Here is a 19,438-nt window from a genome sequence, read left to right on the forward strand (position 1 = left end):
TTAATCTGTTGAAGTATATCTATAAGAAATCAATACCAAACATCAAACTTCATAATAAATTTTCAACTTTCTCATGGATAAATTTTTTTAAATATTAAGTGTAACCAAGCAGGACCTATGGGGCCCCCTGGGACAGGCCCCTCCCCCAGATCCTCTGCTTTAGCTCTGAAGCACCCAGGTAATAGTAGCTCATGTCTATTTCCTGAGTTTTTCAGATGCTAAAACTGCCACCAACGGGAAGAAATTAACTACTTGATGATCAACAGCACGTGCCCCCAGACCTCCTCGCACCTAAGGATGGATCACCATCAACCAATCAGAGAATAGTTTACAAACTAATCACATACCCCGGAAAGCCCCTCCCTCATCTTGCCTTAGAAAACGCTTTGCTGAAACCCTTCCAGCGTTCAGGGTTTTAGAGCAGAAGCCACCCATTCTCCTTGGCATGTTTATAATAAATGCTGCACTTTCCTTCACCACAGCCCAGTGTCAGTAGCCTGCCTTTGCTGCAGCAGATTGACTTGGCAAGCAGACCCAAATCTGGCTTGCTAACATAAGTTCCCAGTAAGTGAATAAGGCAATAAAAAGAAATACATTATAAGGATTATTGGTGCATGTTATGATTATATACATAAAACAACCCAAAAGAATCTAAAATTAAAATATTAAGATTAATAAGTTTATTTAGAGGGTTCCTGGATCCTAAGTTAATACCAGAATCAATTGCCTTTATACACACCAGGTGCAGAACTTAGAATATGAATTTTTCAGTGATGCCATTTACAATAGCATAAAAATATCAAATCTCTAAGAATTAGCCTAGTAAATTTCATGAAGAGCTCCATGCAAAATACAAAATATTAAGGAGAGAAATTAAAGACTGAAACAAGGAGGAGAAAACTATGTACATAGGTTTATATTGTGAAGATCACACATTGTAAAGATATCAGTTCTCTCTAGATTGATTTCATTTCCAGGTAATACAATCAAAATTCCAGTAAGTTTTTGGTAGACTGTAACAAGTTGATTCTAAAATATATGTAGAAACACAAAGAATCAAGAATAGCCAAGGTAAAGTGAACTAAGGGTCGTAAATGGCAAAATATCCCTCTTTCATACGGGTGAGTTGTACTCCGTTACACATATATGCTGCCTCTTCATTATCTGTTCAGCTATTGATGCGCACTTAGGATGCTTCCATATCTTGGCAACTATAAATAATGTTGCTGCTAATAGCAGGGTGTATGTATCTTTTTGAAATAATTCTTATTTTGTGGTTGGCTTTATTTCTTTGATGACTATGTAAGTTTAAAAAGCTAAAGCTCTAAATGTTCTTAGAAACAATAAATAGTACATACATGTAAATTTTAAAATAAATGTGCAGTAAAAAAAAAAAAGGAAATGAGCTATCAAGCCATGACAGACATGGAAGAAACTTAAAAGACATATTATTTATAGCACAGGGAAATATACACAAGATCTTATGGTAGCTCACAGAGAAAAAAATGTGACAGTGAATATATATGTTCATGTATAACTGAAAAATTGTGCTCTACACTGGAATTTGACACAACATTGTAAAATGATTATAACTCAATAAAAATGTTAAAAAAAAAAAAAAGACATATTACTAAATGAAAGAAGCCAGTCTGAAAAGGCTACAAACTGTACGATTCTGACCAAATGACATCCTGGAAAAGGCACAGCTACAGAAGCAATAAAAAGATCGTGGTTGCCAGGGGTTTGGGGAGAGGGAGGGAGGGAGGGATGAACAGATGGAGCACAAGGGACTTTTAGGGCAATGAAATTATTCTATGTGACACTATAGTGGTGGCTACATGTCATTATGCGTTTGTCAAAACCTCTAGAATGTACAACATCAAGAGTGAACCCTAATGTAAACTGTGGGCTTTGGTTGATAATAACGTGCCCATGTTGGTTCATCGATTGTACCAAACATGCCACACGGATGAGGGATGCTGAGGATAGGGGAGTGTATATGTGTGGGTGGGGAGGGCTATGTGGGAACTCTATTTTCTGCTCAATTCTGCTGTAAATGTGAAACTGCTCTAAAAAAATAAAGCCTATTAAAAAAAGAAGAATAGTCAAGGCATTTTTGAATAAGGAGGAAGCAGCAGTGGTGGCGGCGGCGGTGAAAGAGAAAGGATTTAACTACCACGTACAGTCTTACAATAAATACACAATAGTGAAGAAAGTGTGTTACTTTTGTAAAGACAGACAAGTAGACCAACAGAATAATACAGAGTCCAGAAACAGCCCCAACACATATAGATATATGTACACTCAACCCAAAAGGAAAAGATAATATTTTAAATAAATAACATTGAAATAATTGGATGACCATAGGGACAAATGAAACTTGATTCCAACTTCAGGCGATGCACAGAGGGCCAGCTGAGCTGAATGGCCTGTTGGTGTCTCGGCGAAGGCTGACTATCCCAGAATAATCCCAGATGGCTGTTCTGGGAGGTCTCAGCTGGGGCTGCTCATCTCTGCTCCGCATGGTCTCAGCCCCTGAGCCCAGCCCTGTTCACATGGCAGCAGCTTTCCCATAAAGCATCTGTTGTCAACTGGGATGACTTTGCCCCATTCCCCGGGACATTTGACAATGCCTACAGGCCATTTCAGTTTGTCACAACTGGGGGTGGAGGCTGTGAGGTGGTGTGTAGGGAGGCTTGCTACGGGCACCTAGGGGCAGAGGCCAGGGACTCTGATAAATATCCTACGGTGCACAGGACAGCCCCCAGCAAAGAAGTGTCAGGTCCGAAACGTCAGTAGTGTTGAAGCTGAGAAACGCTGTAACACAGTGCGAAGGAAGCTGAAAGTTTATTGAAACCTAGGCTTGGAAATCATACATTATTATTTTTGCTGCATTCTATTAGGCAAAGTATCACAAAGCCAGTCCAGATGCAAAGGGTTGGAAAATAGATTCCACCTTTTGGTGGAAGGAGCTACAAAGAATTTATAGACAATTGTTAGTTACCATAGAAGCTGATGCTTTAGAGGTGGGGTGGGAGATTGAAGTACTGTGTTTCCTTGAAATGGAGATGACTGATACACAGAGGGATTCAAGGATGGTTCTGAGATTTTGGAAATGGAACATTAAGGAAACAGAGAGGCAGCGGGCTAAGATTTAAGATGGCAAAGGTACTATGTAATATTCGGGTCTGACTTGTTGGTCTTGAGATACCCACGTCTAGGGAGGGGAATTGAGTCATATGAACGAATGCAAGAGGCCATGAAGTCTTGGTGTTACCAGGGAGAGGGGAAAAAAGTTATCTTTGTTCTTTGTCACCTGAAAAAAAAAATGAATTTTTAATGAGACAGAAAGCATGACATAAACAGAAGATTTTATGAGCGAAGTAAAAAGGAAGTAAAATACAGCACACCCCCGAGAGCTGGGGGCAGGCCAACCCCAGAGAGGAAAGATGGCGCCCCTCCTTTGTCTCTCCTGCTCTTATAGCCTGGCTTAGGGGGCGTTTTTGTGATTGACTGACTGATGACTTGTGTTCTTTGAGTGCTCGGGCTGACTGACTCACCTTCCCTGTGCTCAGACATGCCCATCCCTTTTACTCACACTTCTACCCAGGATGCACACAGAGAACCTATGGGAGGGGCTCAAACTGTAATGTTAATTACATTATATTGAGCATTGGGTCAAGTTAAGCTGGTCCTTCTCTCTGCTGTGCAGCCACAGGGTTGGATCCTAGCCAGCTTCTTTGCTGGCCCTCATTTAGAGAAAGTAAAAAAATTTTGGAGCCCCTTACCCTGGGCACAGGCTGTACTGTTATTTTCTGGGTTGTAATCTCCCTCTTCCTCTCCCCTTGCCCGGGGCTCATTTCTATCTAACTGCCTAACATTGGCAGTTAACACAGATTTAAAAACCCTGAAGTTTATCTTATTTTTATACTCATCATAATGTCATAACACAAAAAATCCAAATTCAACTTCAAAAAAAAAAAACAAAACAAAACCCAGAAAAATAATCCAGGTCTTCTCCAAGGCCACTTGATGCATCAACAAAGGAGGAATTACATCCCACAACAAACACGACAATCTTTAAAACTTCTTTAGGTATTTCCTGCATGCCCCCAGTCTCATCACAGGTGACAGCTACTCACATACCTTCCCACTTTACTTTTACAAACCCCCAACGCCTCTCTCAGCTTTGTTGACTTCATTTTTATTTCTCCACCATTTGTCTTCCTCCTGCCACCTTCCTTGGACCTTATCTTTCTTGGTAGGTCTGTATCTTAGTAATCTACTCCTTATCTTCGCTTTTTCCCTTTTACAACCCCACTCGACAAAACCAAAAAAAAAAAAAAAAATCCTCCCCAGTTCCTACTTCCTTAGAAAGTGAATTAAGTGGGGGTTAATAGTTTATTTATATTTTAAAACTTTTTTGGCTCCTGGCTAGCTACATGGGGAAAAATGATTCTATGACATTGTCTCACCTGCAACTTATCACTTTAGAATATTTACAAGGAAAACAGACAGTCTCAGCTTCCATTTCCAGGTATAAATGAGCAGAAAGATTTCAGACTCAACGTAGGACCAGGGCTTTTCCACAAACTGCAAGTTGTCTCACCTGAAGGGTAAGTTATGGGAATATACAGACACAGCGCATCCAAAGGACGTGATGTTTCACAGAGAAACAGCATTTATCCTGCTTTACACAATGCTTGAAGCTTGTCAGTGCTGAGCACTTCATTTCCACAGCTAAGAAATAAAGGGCCCTGTGTTAGTCTTCAGGGGCTGCTATCACAAAATACCGTAGACTGAGTAGCTTAAACAAAACATTTATTTTCTCAGAATTCTGGAGGCTGGGAGTCTCAGATCATGTGTAAGCACGGCTGGGTTCTGGTGAGAGCCCCCTTCAGGATTGCAGACCGCCACCTCACATGGCCCTTCCTTGGTGCATGTGTACAGGGAAGGGAAAGCTCTGGGATGTCACTTTTTCTTCTTGTAAAAGCACTGGTCCCAGCGTGGGGGGCCCAGCCTCATCGCCTCATCTAAGCCTAATTACCTTCCACAGGCCCCACCCACAAATACCGTTAGATTAGGGGCTGGGGTTTCAACATATAAATTTGGGGGGAACACAGACATTTAGTCCACAATAGGCCTAAAAGTCTTAAGATCAGAAAGAAAAAACTCCTTGGAGGATGTGAAAACTGCTGTTTTCATATAAAATATTTTCCTGGAGTTGAATTCTGAGCAATTCTTACCTTCATGACAAATACAATCTATTCTACATTTCAGCCGGAAGTAAGACCTACATTTATTCCTGATTTTAAAATATTGTAGTGCTTCTCACAAAGCCACCAGTTCCTGCATTCATTAACTTTCCTCTAAAAGCAAGCAGGCTTGATTTTTTTAAAAATGTTTTATTAATTCCTATAATTAAAAACCCTTTTCTTTTTCTGTCCTTTTGCATGACAGAATCTTCCCTTTTCAAACATCAGTTTTTCTTCTTACTGAATTGCAGAGGTGGGGGAAAAAAATAAAAGGAAGAGCATCGTGAGTGTAAACACATCTGTTGCCATGGCAACGGCGGCAGCTGAGCCAAGCACCACTTGTGGCTGCAGCGTTTGCAGGAGACCAATTACCAAATCTGGAATCTCTAATTCAGTAAACAGGAACAACAGTGAGCATAGGTAGAGAAAACTGCTTGTTTTATTCGGAGGGAGAGAGACAAGCTAGGAGACATCAAGAAATGTAAGACGCAGAAATGATATTGATGAGCGTGTCCGTGGCCTGATGAAGGGACTGTCTTCAAAGGATCCTGGGGAAAATGCAATTTGCAGCTACCACGACTGTAACATGGGAGTCTGATCTCACCTCCTGTGTCTCCTGGTCCCCCCGCAGGCCTGGTGTTGAGGCAGTGGGAATACAGTGCCCCCCTCACTCCCGCAATTTAGCAAACTGTTGTCCAAGTTGCTGTCTACTGGGTACCATAAAATTCTGAGCAACGTAGATCAAGTCCAGCAGGACTTGACCATTCACGCAGCTTTTTTGCAAAAGAAAATCTGCTTAAACGCTCAGTGCCATGGAAATAAAGCTACAGCTACGTTTCTCATTCTTCTCCATCTTAAGAATGAGAAGCACAAGCATAGAGACTTTTTATATACCAAAAGCATCCTTATTTGTCCTCTGGGTCTTAAGGATCGGAGAGCATCTTTGTGCATTTTGTTTTCCAGTTGTCTTAAGAAATGAGTTAGGCCATTTTTCCTTTCTTGGATTGGCCCACTCCTAATTCTCAGGAGTGTACTATCTTTTACAATTTTTTTTTTAACTTCACTAAGAAAAATCTTGAAGAAAAAAAAAGAAATGTGTTAATAGGAAGAACTAAGTACATACTTATTTCTGATATTTTGTAAACAAGAACTGAGGACCCACCTCATGAGGACTTATACCTGCTAGAGGATATGAAATAAAAGTTATGTGTGTCCTATATGACATCGCCAGAATCAAGACCCTAAGAACGAGGGCCTCAAGGATCTAGTTTGTCACAATCACAAAAAATACGCCAATGATCTCTTTAATGACTCACTCGACTATTCAGGTTCTTTGAGCCTTCTCTTTTGTTCACAAAACAGAACAGTTTCCTACACACATCACTGGTACTTAATAAAATTCATCTAATTGAATTTAAGTAGACAAAATGAAAAGTTGTTAAAGCAATTAGTTCTAACAAACATGAATAACTGAGTATGGTTGAAGTGTGGTAAAAGATCTTAAAAGGCTTTAATTTCTGCATTTTAAACTAAAATAGTGGGTTTTAAAATTTTATTGTAAACATTAAACTTATTTTTCTATGGGTCCCAAAAAGATGTTCCATCTTGGTTTATAGAGGTAGAGTTTGTACAGTGGGAACAACAACGCCCAGAGACTTTTTTTTTAAGTTTTGTGTCCAGCTTGCACTCTAATTGGCCACATGAGTCTGGGCAAATCCTTTCCTATTCTATGATATTTTCCCTTATGAAGTCCAAATGACATTATAAATATAAAGGCAGTTCAAAAGTTGTAAGCTATAGCAGTAATCAAAACAATACGGTACTGGCACAAAAACAGACACATAGATCAAAGGAAAAGGATAGAAAGCCCAGAAACAAACCCGCACACTTATGGTCAATTAATCTAAGACAAGGGAGACAAGAATATACAACGGAGAAAAGACAGTCTCTTCGATAAGTGGTGCTGGGAAAGCTGGACAGCTACTTGTAAAAGAATGAAATTTGAACGTTCTCTAACGCCATATGCAAAAATAAATTCAAAATGGATGAAAGACCTAAACGTAAGACTGGGTACTATAAATCTTGTAGAGGAAAACAGAGGCAGTACACTCTTGGACATAAATCACAGCAATATTTTTTTCAAACCAGCTCCTGGAGTAATGGAAATAAAAGCAAAAATAAACAAATGGGACCTAATTAAACTAAAAGCTTTTGCACAGCTAAAGATAGCATCAACAAAATGAAAAGACAACTTACAGAATAGGAAAAAATATTTGCAAATGATGTGACCAACAAGGGACTAATTTCCAAAATATACAAACAGCTCATACAGTTTACTATAAAAAAGCAAGCAACCAAATCAAACAGTGGGGAGAAGACATAGATAGGCATCTCTCCAAAGAAGATATCCATACGGCCAGCAGGCACATGGAAGATGCTCTGCATCACTAATTGTTAGAGAAATGCGAATCAAAACTGCAATGAGATGTCACCTCACACCAGTCAGAATGGCCATCATTCAAACGTCCACAAATGATAAATGCTGGAGAGGCTGTGGAAAAAAGGAATCCGCCTACACTGTTGGTGGGAATGTTAATTGGTGCAGCCACTATGGAGGACAGTGTGGAGGTTCCTTAAGAAAACTAAAAATAAACTCACCATATGATCCAACAATTCCATGCCTGGGCATATATCTGGAGAAAAATATAATTCAAAAAGACACATGCCCCAATGTTCACAGCAGCACTATTTACAACAGCCAAGATGCGGAAACAGCCTAAATGTCCATGGACAGATGACTAGATAAAGAAGTTGTGGTATATTTATACAATGGAATACTACTTGGCCATAAAAAAGAATAAAATTATGCCATTTGCAGCAACATGGATGGACCTGGAGATTGTCATTCTAAGCGAAGTAAGCCAGAAAGAGAAAGAAAAATATCATACGATATTGCTTATATGTGGAATCTGAAAAACAGGCATAAATGAACTTATAAATAAAACAGAAACAGACTCACGGACATAGAGAACAGACTTATTGTTACCAGGGAGCAAAAGCGGTGGGAAGGGATAAATCAGGAGTTTGAAATTTGCATCTCTTGGGGAGCGATGGAAATGTTAGCTGTCTTGATTGTGGTGGTGGTTTCATGGGTGTGTACATCTATCAAAACTCATCAAATTGCACATCTGAAATATGTGTAGTTTTGACTGTACAGAAATTATATCATCATAAAGTCATTTCAAAAAATAACATAATACATCCATTAAGCATCACAAAAAATGTGAGCTATAAAATAAATTACATAAGCCCAACCACTGAAGTGTCTTTGTCCTTTGCGTCTTTACATAAATGACGCCTTCTCGGGAAGCCCACCCCTGGGCACCTTGTCTAAAGGGCAGCTCACTGCCAGCCCCCTTCCTGCTTTACCTGACTCTTTAGAACTTACCGCCGTGTGCACAGGTTCGCACCCCGCTGACCTGTTTTGTGTGTGGACTCCCTGCTTGCTGGAAACATAAGCTCATGAGCACAGAGCTTTCTGACTGCTTCCTTCCCCAGCTGTATCCACAGAGCCAAAACAGTAAGTGTTTAACAATATTTTTTGAATGAATGAATGCATGAAAGCAAAAGTGAATGAATAAAAAAATCCATTGTCAATTTTTTCTAAGTGGCTTTCCAAAATGATGGAAACTTGACCAGAGTCATTACATCAAGGCCTCTGATCATATCAGTGGAAGAGTTAGGAGACCCAGAAAGGGGACAGTCCTAGGCGTACCTCTCAGCAATTCCCGCTCAGTCACACGGGCAAGCCAATCAGTCACGTGAGCCCAGCCCTCTGATAAGATTATTATCAACAGAGAATATGATTACACGAGCAAAGTGCTTTAAAGGTTAAAAGCGCCAGTAAAGTATTACATCCTGTATTATTATTAAACAGTGGGGTTTCTGGTGCCTTAATATTTTGTCAGGGACATAAGCCGCAGTGGGAGGAAGAGAGACGGTTGCAAAGCAAACAATTTCCCGCAGGGTGGAGAGAAGGGAGCTGCAGTGGGTCTCGGCCTCTCTACTCTGAATGCATTTGGAGCCTCAACCTTGGGCCACAGAGTAGAACACAGACAACAGAGCTGTGGCCGGAGACCACGGACATCCTCAGCGGTCTTCATGAACCTTGGAAGCGCTGAGTGGGGAAGCGGCCTCAGACAGCCTAGCAAGCTAACTTGTGTACATTAATGTGCACGGTTCAGTACAGCATAAAGAGCGTAATTAAAAACATTTAAAAATTAGTCATATGTCTGAAAATAATAAATCACTGGTTCTTTCAAAAATGTCATGAAAACGGGGAGCTTCTCCTGACAGACGCCATTGTTCTGTGGGTACTATCTTAGTAGCCGTGCCCATGATTGACTTTCAAATAACACTGAGTTTGTGGGTATTAACATTCAGAATAGTTCTCCAGACTTTGTATTTCTCTTTTCCTCAGAATCATTATGTGTTAGGTCTTGAGAATGGTTTTTAATGACAAGTTACTGATTCTGGTAGGAGTGAGTTGAGTTAGAAACAACGAAAGTTCTAGGCCTATGTGTTGGGGATAGATGTGATTATTGAGGGACAAAACCCTCTGCAGTCACACGGCCCTGTGTTTCGGTTGCAGCTCAGGGACTGTTTCAACCAGTGTCTCAGCGGATTTCAAAATGGGTTTTTCAGAGTCTGGCCATCTGACTGTGCAAATAGTGGACCCATGTTGCATGAGCTGATATGCATGAGGGTTTTTAATGTTTAAAGAAAGAGGGATGGGTGGAGAAGAGCGGAGTGTGAAGGAGGGAAGGGGTGGGGAGGATGAAGAGAGTAAGGGAGCATCGTCTCTCTGTCTCCTGACATGTACCAGGCACTAGTTTCGACCCCCAGTGAAAGAGAGCAGTGAAGAACAGGAGTTAAAGAAGCAATAATGAATGAGGCAGGGAGTGGGGGTGTGCAATCACGGTACGATGCAGCCTCGGGCGTGGGCGAAGAAGCACTGCACAGAGATGGGAATAAAGCCATGCTCTACCCTGAATCCCGTTCACCCGCCCACAGCACCCCATGCTGCCACTGCCCTCGATGCTGACTTGGTGCTAAGGGACCCCAGGGCAGCTGTCAGACCAGCGGCTCTGCTTGGCAGAAACACTTAGAGAGAGCAGTCCCCGCAGGAGTGGGGCTGACCCCATCAACGCGGGGGTCAGGGCGGAGGAACAGAAGCGGCCGTGCTCTCAGACCCACGTGAGACCTCGTGGGGGGAGCCTGGCAGGGCTAAGGGCTTGCAGCTTGGGTGGCGGTGTTAAAAGGACCCGTCACCAGTGCACTCAGACAGGTAAGGCTCAGGGCAATCCCGGCTATAGAGAGCTCCAAGCCCCACTGAAAGGGCTCAATTAGACGGCAGTAGGTATATGGTGCAGTGACCTGACACAGACGCATAGAAGGTATTAAACAAATGTGTTAGGTCTGGGAGGATTTCCCAGGTCCTTGAACGCAAAGGGGCAGGGAGAACCCCCACATCCCCCAGTCGTTCTCTGTCTCCCACGCCTTACGTAAGCATCCTTCCTCAAACTGCAGTAGCTCCAGGGCTTTGGGTGCGGGTCCAAGATGATGTCCAATAGCTTTCTGCTCCCTGTACAAGTGACAGGTTGGACTCTGATTGCCATTTCCCTGTCAGGTGTCAGGGGACAGACAGACACATGGGAATTCGCCATGTGTTTTTATACCCTACCTCACTGGCATCTCTTAAGTATCTCCGAAATTAACAATATCCTTTGGAAGAGAGAACAGGGTTTTTTTTTTTTCACTTGAAATAAGGCCAATGTTAAATGAGCAAATTTGAATGGAGTTAGCCGTAAACATACCGCCCAGCTCAGAGGGCAATTTTAGGGCCGAATTGCCATCCCTTAAAGTGTGTTCAGTTTCTCTCCGTTCACCATGCTGTTTTTAAAGCCCCTGTAATGTTGCCTTTGAAAAAGGGGCTGTAGGAAAAAAAAGTCAAAAAGAAAAAGTCTAATAATCAAAATGAGGCTGCATACCAAACCCAACAAAATAAAACATTTATCTCTCCCAGGGGTCTGCCGCTGCCGGAGCCTCCAGCTCGTCTACTGCTGAGAAGTTTTATGTTCCCTTGATTATATCCAAAGCAAAATTGCCCCAAATTATTTAATCATATGCCTACCAGGAATGCACTCCATCTGACAAATATAAAGTGAAGTCAGCTGCTCTCTTCCCGGAATTCGATATCTGATTGTGTAGATTTTCTGAGTAACACAGATTTATAAAATGGGTGTAAATTAAAACATGAAGAATTCAAGTTGTTTCAGTCAGATGAATGATTCAAAGGACAGGAATGTAAAACTTATTAGCTGTGCACCCAGTCACAGGAAAGTCTCAGAAGATCTGAGGAAATGTGCGTGTGTGTAGGAACTAGGTTGTGAAAGGTTTTCAAGTTAGAAGCCACATTTTCCTCTTCTTGAGAGGTTTTCCCCATTCTCCCCAATCCTACTCCCTAACCCATTTATACTAAAGTGTAGAATTACAGCTGTATAGGAACTTAAAATAGCAATCAGTTCAATCACTCATTTTTAAGATGCGAACTAAAGCTCTGTAAAAATAGTCTTTTTGGTTTAAACCTTCCTGAAAAGACAGTTTAAAATGCTAATCCAGAAGATTGATTACAAAGGCTTTCTTCCCTTGAGTCTAACCCTAGAGGCTTAAAAAGGGATGCATTTTTGTCACCAACAAGAAACATGATGCTAAAAGATTTCATGTGTGTCTCCCCCAAGAGACTATGAATTCTTCAAACAAAGGTGCCATAACCTATTGTCTTCACAGTTTACTAATGCACAAAACAGACATTAAATAAGCACGAAAAGAATAAATTATTTCATATGTGAGGTAAATCAAATTCCCCTCCCCATCATCCTATTCAGGAAAGATTTGTCAAGTCTTCCATATAATTTTCACCAGTTATGGATGGTGCCAGCAGCAGACGTCAAATATTATATGTAAATTAAATACTATAGAGCTGTTTTTAATGGCACAGACCACAACGTATGGCCAATGGTCTTGACTAGCTAGTGACTTAATTTCTGCAAGTGCATAAGAAGAATGTACAGAAGAAAAAAATGTCCACACCTGACTTTTGATATGACACATAAAACCATTCATTTTTAAAAGAACAGTCTCTGAATGCATGAAGATCTTGGAATCTGGCTGTATTTCTATTGTCCCTCCTCATAATAAAACCATTGTGTCAATCCTAATGCAGTAATTACGGGAAGGCCCCCTATACAGTCGGCTTTGTCTCTTTGTCTATGAATTACACTTTGCCTTCCCACACTTGGTTTGTTGGGTGACCTGTTGACAGCTTATGGCCATTCAGACAGAAATAATAGCTTCAGCGATCACATTTCAAACTCCCGTACTGAAATGTGAGTGTCTTTATGCTAAAAGTTAAAAAAAAAAAGAACTACCCAACTAAGACATATTCAAATATATCATATATATACATATATATCATATACATACCATATGATTTGTAGACATTAATACTATGTTTATGTCAACAGGTAGTTTTCAGCTGCTTTTTGAAACTGCCAAAGAATCATTATTCTTTTTAAAAAAGTATTTTTACTTAGTTCTTAATAAGTAAAGAATTCCCCATAAGAATCTCCAAGTACTTTTACAGAGAATAATTTCTCTAACCTTTACAGCATGCTTCTCTGAAAAAGTTTCTAAAAGGGGAGATATGCTGGCACATTGCTCTTAGGCTGATGATGAACTCTGGGAGGTAAAAACCTGACTTTGCCCAGACTGATCACACTGGGGACCTTCTGAAGTAGCTTTACAACTGTCCCAGTATGTGACAGTATATACTTCATTTACCACGTGTAGATGTAGCATCAGTGAAAAGCAACCAGCGGGGGCTTTGAAATGTCAATCTTAATACAGTTCACGTTTCACCAAGTAAAAACCTAAATATTGTAAAACCCACACAGACACCACTGCCCGCCCTCTCTCATAACCGCTCAGGACCCTCTCTGAGTTGCTATAGCTCTTATGGACGATTTCTGGGTGCATTGACAACTTCCCATCTCAAACACCCTTCCCTATTCACTTCTCCCACCTGCAGGATCTCTCTGCCGTGTGTGCCCTGTGAGAGACTGCTGACACAGATGGCCATGCAAAAATCTTAACCTTATTCTGCTTCAATGTGCATTTTATACTTCCACACTCTTGCTGTTATGATGCAAATCTCCTAAAAATGAGGCTCTTCCTAGCCATACTTGTGGGCTTTCTGGAAGGGCTATGGATTCAACACAAGGAGGAACTGTCAACAAAAAGGGAAGGAAATGGTACCCCAACTTCCTGTCCCTCCGTAAGATAATGTTAAGTTCCAGAGAGTGTCACCAGCTGGACTGAACTCCATTGCCTACGTAGGTAGCCCACCGCATTCACTGCCCCCCTAGTGGCTTTCCTCCCTTCCCGCTCCCATCTTCTCAGCCTCTTCCCTTGAGCATCCCAGGATCCACCCAGGTAAACTACCTACTCCCACGTCCTTTTTTCCAGGGTTGGCTTTTAAGGGATAACAACTAAATGAAGTCAGTGGTAATGAACAAAGTCTCAGGTAGCGGGGGGCGGGGGGGGAGTGTCACCTTTTGCTAAACATATGAAAATGTGTTCCAATCACAATATTCATATCATGCTAAGAAAATCTTGGAAGGGGCACAGTCTCCATTTTCAACCCGAGGGTGTTTTCAGCCATAGTTTCTGGAGCTGTATCTCCAGCAGCATATTTTTCCTAATGGTACTTGCTTTTCAGAGTTATCCATTTGTCTCTGGACTCCATCCTTTATCTTACCTAGCAAAGGTTACAGAATTATAAGTTATATTTCCATACTACTTTATCCTTCATTTTCCCCAGCTACTGTCAGTCTGGCTTATAGTTTAAATGTTAAATATATAAGTGAATGAGGAAGGAAGGAAGGAAGGAAGGGAGGGAGGGAGGGAGGAAGGAAAAAAGAAAGGATGAGAGGGAGGAAGGAAGGAAAAAAGAAATGATGAGAGGGAGGGAGGAGATATAACAGAGTTTGAAAATGCATTTGGTGCTAAGCCATGCAGCTCTAAAAGGCCAATTTGATTCATTCCATATATATAAATTACAATATTTGCAAATTATTTGGTTATCTGTAATTCTTAACAATAAGCCCAGGTATTCCTTCATGTCAAGTGAGAAAATAAATTTTACATACCAGAAACTCAGGAAAAGCACTGAGATCTTAGGAGCAGTCTTCAAAGGAAATTAAAGTCTGAACACGAAAGCAGAGTTCAGTAGCGGGGGTCAAAACAAGGCATTCCGAGTTCTTAGCAGAATGCTTTAGTTCAGGGGCACTTTATTCCATTCCACAGAAGAGTTCAAAAATCAAACTGCATAAAGGAAAACAAAGTGTGTGATGCTTCTGGATCTTGAAGACACAGTAAAAGTTTATCTACAGGAAGATGAAGTTAACGGTTAAAATAAAAATCTTATAAAAATTAAAATAGTGATACTGTCACCCTATTACCCAGCAATACACTCCTTGGTATTTACCCAGAGGAGTTGAAAACTGATGTCCACACAAAACCTGTACACAGAGGTTTATAGCGGTGTGCGGATGTCGATGTAAGTGGTTGGCAAGGAATGGGGGAGGGAGAGATGAACAGGGGAGCACAGAGGATTTTTAGGGCAGTGGAACTACTCTGTATGACACTCTAATGGTGGATATATGTCATTATACATTGGTCCAAACCCATAGAACATACAACACTAAGCGTGGGCCCTAAGGTAAGCTATGGACTTTGGACGGTAGTGACGTGTATGATGTGTCACGGTAGGTTCGTTAATTACAACAAAGGTACCGCTCTGGTGTAAGATGTTTATAATAGGAGAGCCTATGCTTGTGTGGGGGCGGAGGGTATATGGGAAATCGCGGTACTCTCCATTCAATTTTGCTGTGAACCTACAACTGCTTTAAAAAACAAAGTTAATTTTAAAAAAAGTTAAAGTAGTGCATAATTTAGTTCTCACCAGCAATTCTCTATCTTGAACTGACTTGTTCAAAATTGTTCTTAAGAAGTTCTTTCTTTCTTCCCCCTCCTCCAAATAATATCAAGACCAAGAGGAAAATACTCAACCTTGAAACGTTCGTGATTTTTTAGTTTCTTCATACCACTGTCTCCAGATCATGTTTTTACAAAGGGTGTGGATTTGCAAAATTTTTTATGAAAATGTTCTCAGCAAATAATAGTCCAGCCACCTTGGAATGTATGTGATCTTTTACTTCCTACCTCAAGAATTAATCTTCTTGGGTTTCCTTCCAAGACAAGCAAGCTTTAGTCCAGCTGAGGGAATCAGTAAGTCATTGATCCAGGCTGTAATTTCAAACTGTTGAGGTGCTGGCACCATCTCCCTCCTCCCCATTTCTTTAGATCCTCCTCAGCTCCTCCCTTGGTCCTCTTTACTCCCACACACCCACAGCCCCCCAGTACCCTCCTTGGAAGCAACACGGGTGCAAATTGGAATTATAGGAAAGTTTTGAAGTCACTCAGGCATAATAATTTGCTTTCTATTTTTAAAAGCAGATTTACTGGTAAGATAAATCAAGTGCCAGGCAAAGTGGTATAATCCAATGTTTTGCTTTGTGCCTCTTTCTGGAGAACAAATACATTTTTCCCTCTGCATGGATGAGAAATCATTTAGAGGCCTGGAATAAACCTCACCTTTGCCCCCAAATTCTTGATCCCAAAATATTGACTGTCTTGATGAGAAATGCAGACGATCCGCAAGAGACCAGACTCAGAGACAGTGCCGGGAAGCTGGACGTGGCAGCTCAATCGCGGGGACAGGGGTGCATCTAGTTTCCTTCTCAGTGTTCAAGGCAATAAAACAGATCCCTTGTATTTACAAGTTATAATATTTTAGTCTTCCTTTGCTTCTTCTCTGCCTGTTTGGAATCAAGGGATAGGAATTAATATATATCAAAGTAAATATCTTTTAAAAACCCAAGCAAGCAGTAGGAAAAGAAATGTTTTATTGCTTATTTATAAATGTGCACCCAAAGCTCCCCATTCCAGGTTCCTGTTAATCTTAGAGATAGGGCCACACTAATCTTCTTGGGGTCATTTTAAAAAAAAAAGGTTAGTATTGAAGTCAAAGTCTATGCAACACAACTTATGGATAAGCGGCCAATTAACCAGATAGCCCAGTTTCATGGCCCAACTGCCCCTTTCTTACTCTTAAGGTCCTTCCGTTAGCCCATCCCAGTATTTGAAAGTTCTCCTGCCTTTTACTTCAGCAGACTTGAGCTCCAGTTACACTGGGTTCTCTCCCCTACTGCAGTGGTTATTACTGAATAAAATCTGTCTTTATGGCCACTAATTAGCTTTATCTTTGACATCAGTCAAGGTTCAATAAAGGAAACAGTAACCACTCTAGGCATTTCAAACAGAAAGAATTTAAATACAGGAATTAGGTACTTACAAAGTCTTTTTTTTTTTTTAATTGAGGTGTAGTCAGTTTAATGTTGTTGTCAATTTCTGGTGTACAGCACAATGCTTCAGTCATACATGAATATACACATACTCGTTTTCATATTCTTTTTCACTGTGAGCTACTACAAGATATTGAATATATTTCCCTGTGCTATACAGTATAAACTTGCTTATCTATTTTAAATATACCAGTTAATATCTGCAAATCTCGAACTCCCAGTTTATCTCTTCCCACCCCCTCCCCTAGGCAACCACAAGTCTGTATTCTATGTCTGTGAGTCTGTTTCTGTTTTCTAAATAAGTTCATTTGTCTTTATTTTTTTAGATTCCACATATGAGTGATATCATATGGCATTTTTCTTTCTCTTTCTGGCTTACTTCACTTAGAATGACATTCTCCAGGGCCATCCATGTTGCTGCAAATGGCATTAGTTTATCATTTTTTATGGCTGAGTAGTATTCCATTCTATAAATACACCACAACTTCTTTATCTAGTCATGTTGATGGACATTTAGGCTGTTTCCATGTCTGGCTATTGTAAACAGTGCTGCTATGAACACTGGGATGCAGGTGTCTTTCTGAATTAGGCTTCCCTCTGGATATGTGCCCAGGAGTTTACAAAGTCTCATTGTAAGAACTGGAGAATTGGAGGTAGGATTACTACTTTTACTCTCTAAACCAGAAGCATTTTTTAGAGTGAGTGGGGCTCTATTAATAAGAACACTGGTATAACGGGCTTAAATCAGGACTGTTCTGGGCATGCAGATATATGTGTTCAACCTGAAGTCAGGTGGCCACTACCATGGCAAATCACACCTGTTCGTTATATTCAGAGTTTTGAAGCTTCTACTCCTGCTGCTGCTGCCACAACCCTGAAAGGCTCCCACATCCCCCACCAACCTTCAGCCAGAGTGTGCTTGTCAGGAAAACAGCCTTCTCTTCTTCTGCCTCCTCATTCTGTCCAAGTGTATCTAATTGGCAAAACCTGACTCACATCTGGACCCCACAGCTTCAAGTGAGTCAGGAAATGTTGTTGATAGTTTTCCAACCTCTGCCCAAAAGAGAAGGATGAAATGCAAGTTCAGTGAATCGATATAAGCTTCTACCATAATCTATTATACTAAGCTATTTGGCTGTGATTTCAGACTAAAAGAGAAGTCTCTGATGTGTCAGAGCTCTAAAAAAAAATGTGAAGTTTCCAAGTTCCCCACTCAAGGTTACCTGTTGAGCTCTGGGCAGCCTGACTCAGGACTATTCATTTGTTCCACCCATCACTAACTGTTGATTCTAATTCTATTTCCAGAGAAAGTAGGTTGATAAAGTGTTCTTTGCCCTTAATCTCTCTGTTAATAAATTACCAATGCATTCATACTTTGTGAAAGCAACAGATAGGGTTGTTTCCTAAAGGAGTAACGAAAATAGCATAAAATATCTGTGTTATCAAGAGGAGGGCTGCCTGAGGACTTATAAATACCATATTTTGGTTGGGTTTACTTTCCACCTGCTGAATGTACTGTAGGGTACTTACTAAATTGGTTGTTTGCTTTGTCCTTTGGGTGTGGCTGTGACAGATACCAAGGAATGTCAGGTAGCATCTACCAAGGAAGAGGCAAAAGAAGAGGGAGAAAAAAACAGAAAATGATCAAAAGTCAGTAACAGAAAGACCCAGAGATACAATGAGACAGACAGACACATGAATCTTCCCCACCATGAGATACAGGTGTGCACACAGGCACACCCTGAAAATAAGAGAGTGGGGCAGAGAGAAAGGAGTGCACAAAGGCAAAATCAGAGAACAAAACTAAATCAAGAAGACACAAACATAGAGATTAGGAAAAGTCTCTATAACACTGAAACGATGCAGAGAAACATTACAGCACACGGACAAATTTTAGCGAGTTTTGTTTTGTTCTTATTCATTGTATTTCTAGGTTATTTTCATCGTTTTTGTTTTGTTTCCCTGTTAATTAAAGAATGTCACATGAATATATATCTGATTATGAACTAGCTTTGGTCCAGAATTAAATTGGTGAGGTACAAATTTAAGAGACATTGAGAGAAAATAATTTTTGAGGTGTTCAGACCCACCATCCATGCTTCCTCTGTCCCAGATTTCTGCTCTGTAGAGACCGTGAGCACCTTGCTTTGCTGCAATAATTTGGGGTTTAATTAAATAAGTATTTCCCTTTGGTGTGGTTGAGATTCCAGTATATCTCCCTGGTTCAGTTATTTGGACCCTTATCTTCCGAAGGGTTATTGCTGATAATGTTCACACCAATTAATTCATTTTTCTCCCACGTCACTGTTTCCTCCAAATTAAAACAAAATCTTTTAATGAGGAGTATTTTTCAAAAAGCAACCACGAACAGACTAATTGGTGAACAATCAAACACAGTATTATCACAATCAGGAATCAGACAGGGAGGTCCACTGTCACCATATTATTCAACATTGTTTTGAGGTTCAAACTCATGTAACAGGCAAAGTGAAATAAACTGCATAAATATTGGAAAAGACAAAATCATCATTATTCCATGTAATCTGATTAAATAGCCCCAAAATATGAAAGATTCAACTAAGATACGTATTAAGAATTAAATTAGATTTTTGTACACAAGAAATATAAACAAAAATC

General features: G+C 40.5%; 1 long non-coding RNA gene across 1 annotated transcript in view; it reads right to left on the reverse strand.

The window, feature by feature from the left end:
• Positions 1 to 1,990: 1,990 nt before the first annotated feature.
• LOC116661377 overlaps positions 1,991 to 19,438 on the reverse strand; it is an 87,530-nt gene continuing 70,082 nt past the window's right edge. The window contains exons 3-6 of the long non-coding RNA XR_004317266.1: positions 17,704 to 17,854; positions 16,032 to 16,255; positions 14,525 to 14,699; positions 1,991 to 3,316 (exon numbers count right to left, since the gene is read on the reverse strand). This is a non-coding gene — a long non-coding RNA (uncharacterized LOC116661377). The remainder of the gene's footprint in view (positions 3,317 to 14,524; positions 14,700 to 16,031; positions 16,256 to 17,703; positions 17,855 to 19,438) is intronic.

Source organism: Camelus ferus, chromosome 34 (genome assembly GCF_009834535.1).
Source record: "Camelus ferus isolate YT-003-E chromosome 34, BCGSAC_Cfer_1.0, whole genome shotgun sequence".
Lineage (NCBI taxonomy): Eukaryota > Metazoa > Chordata > Mammalia > Artiodactyla > Camelidae > Camelus > Camelus ferus.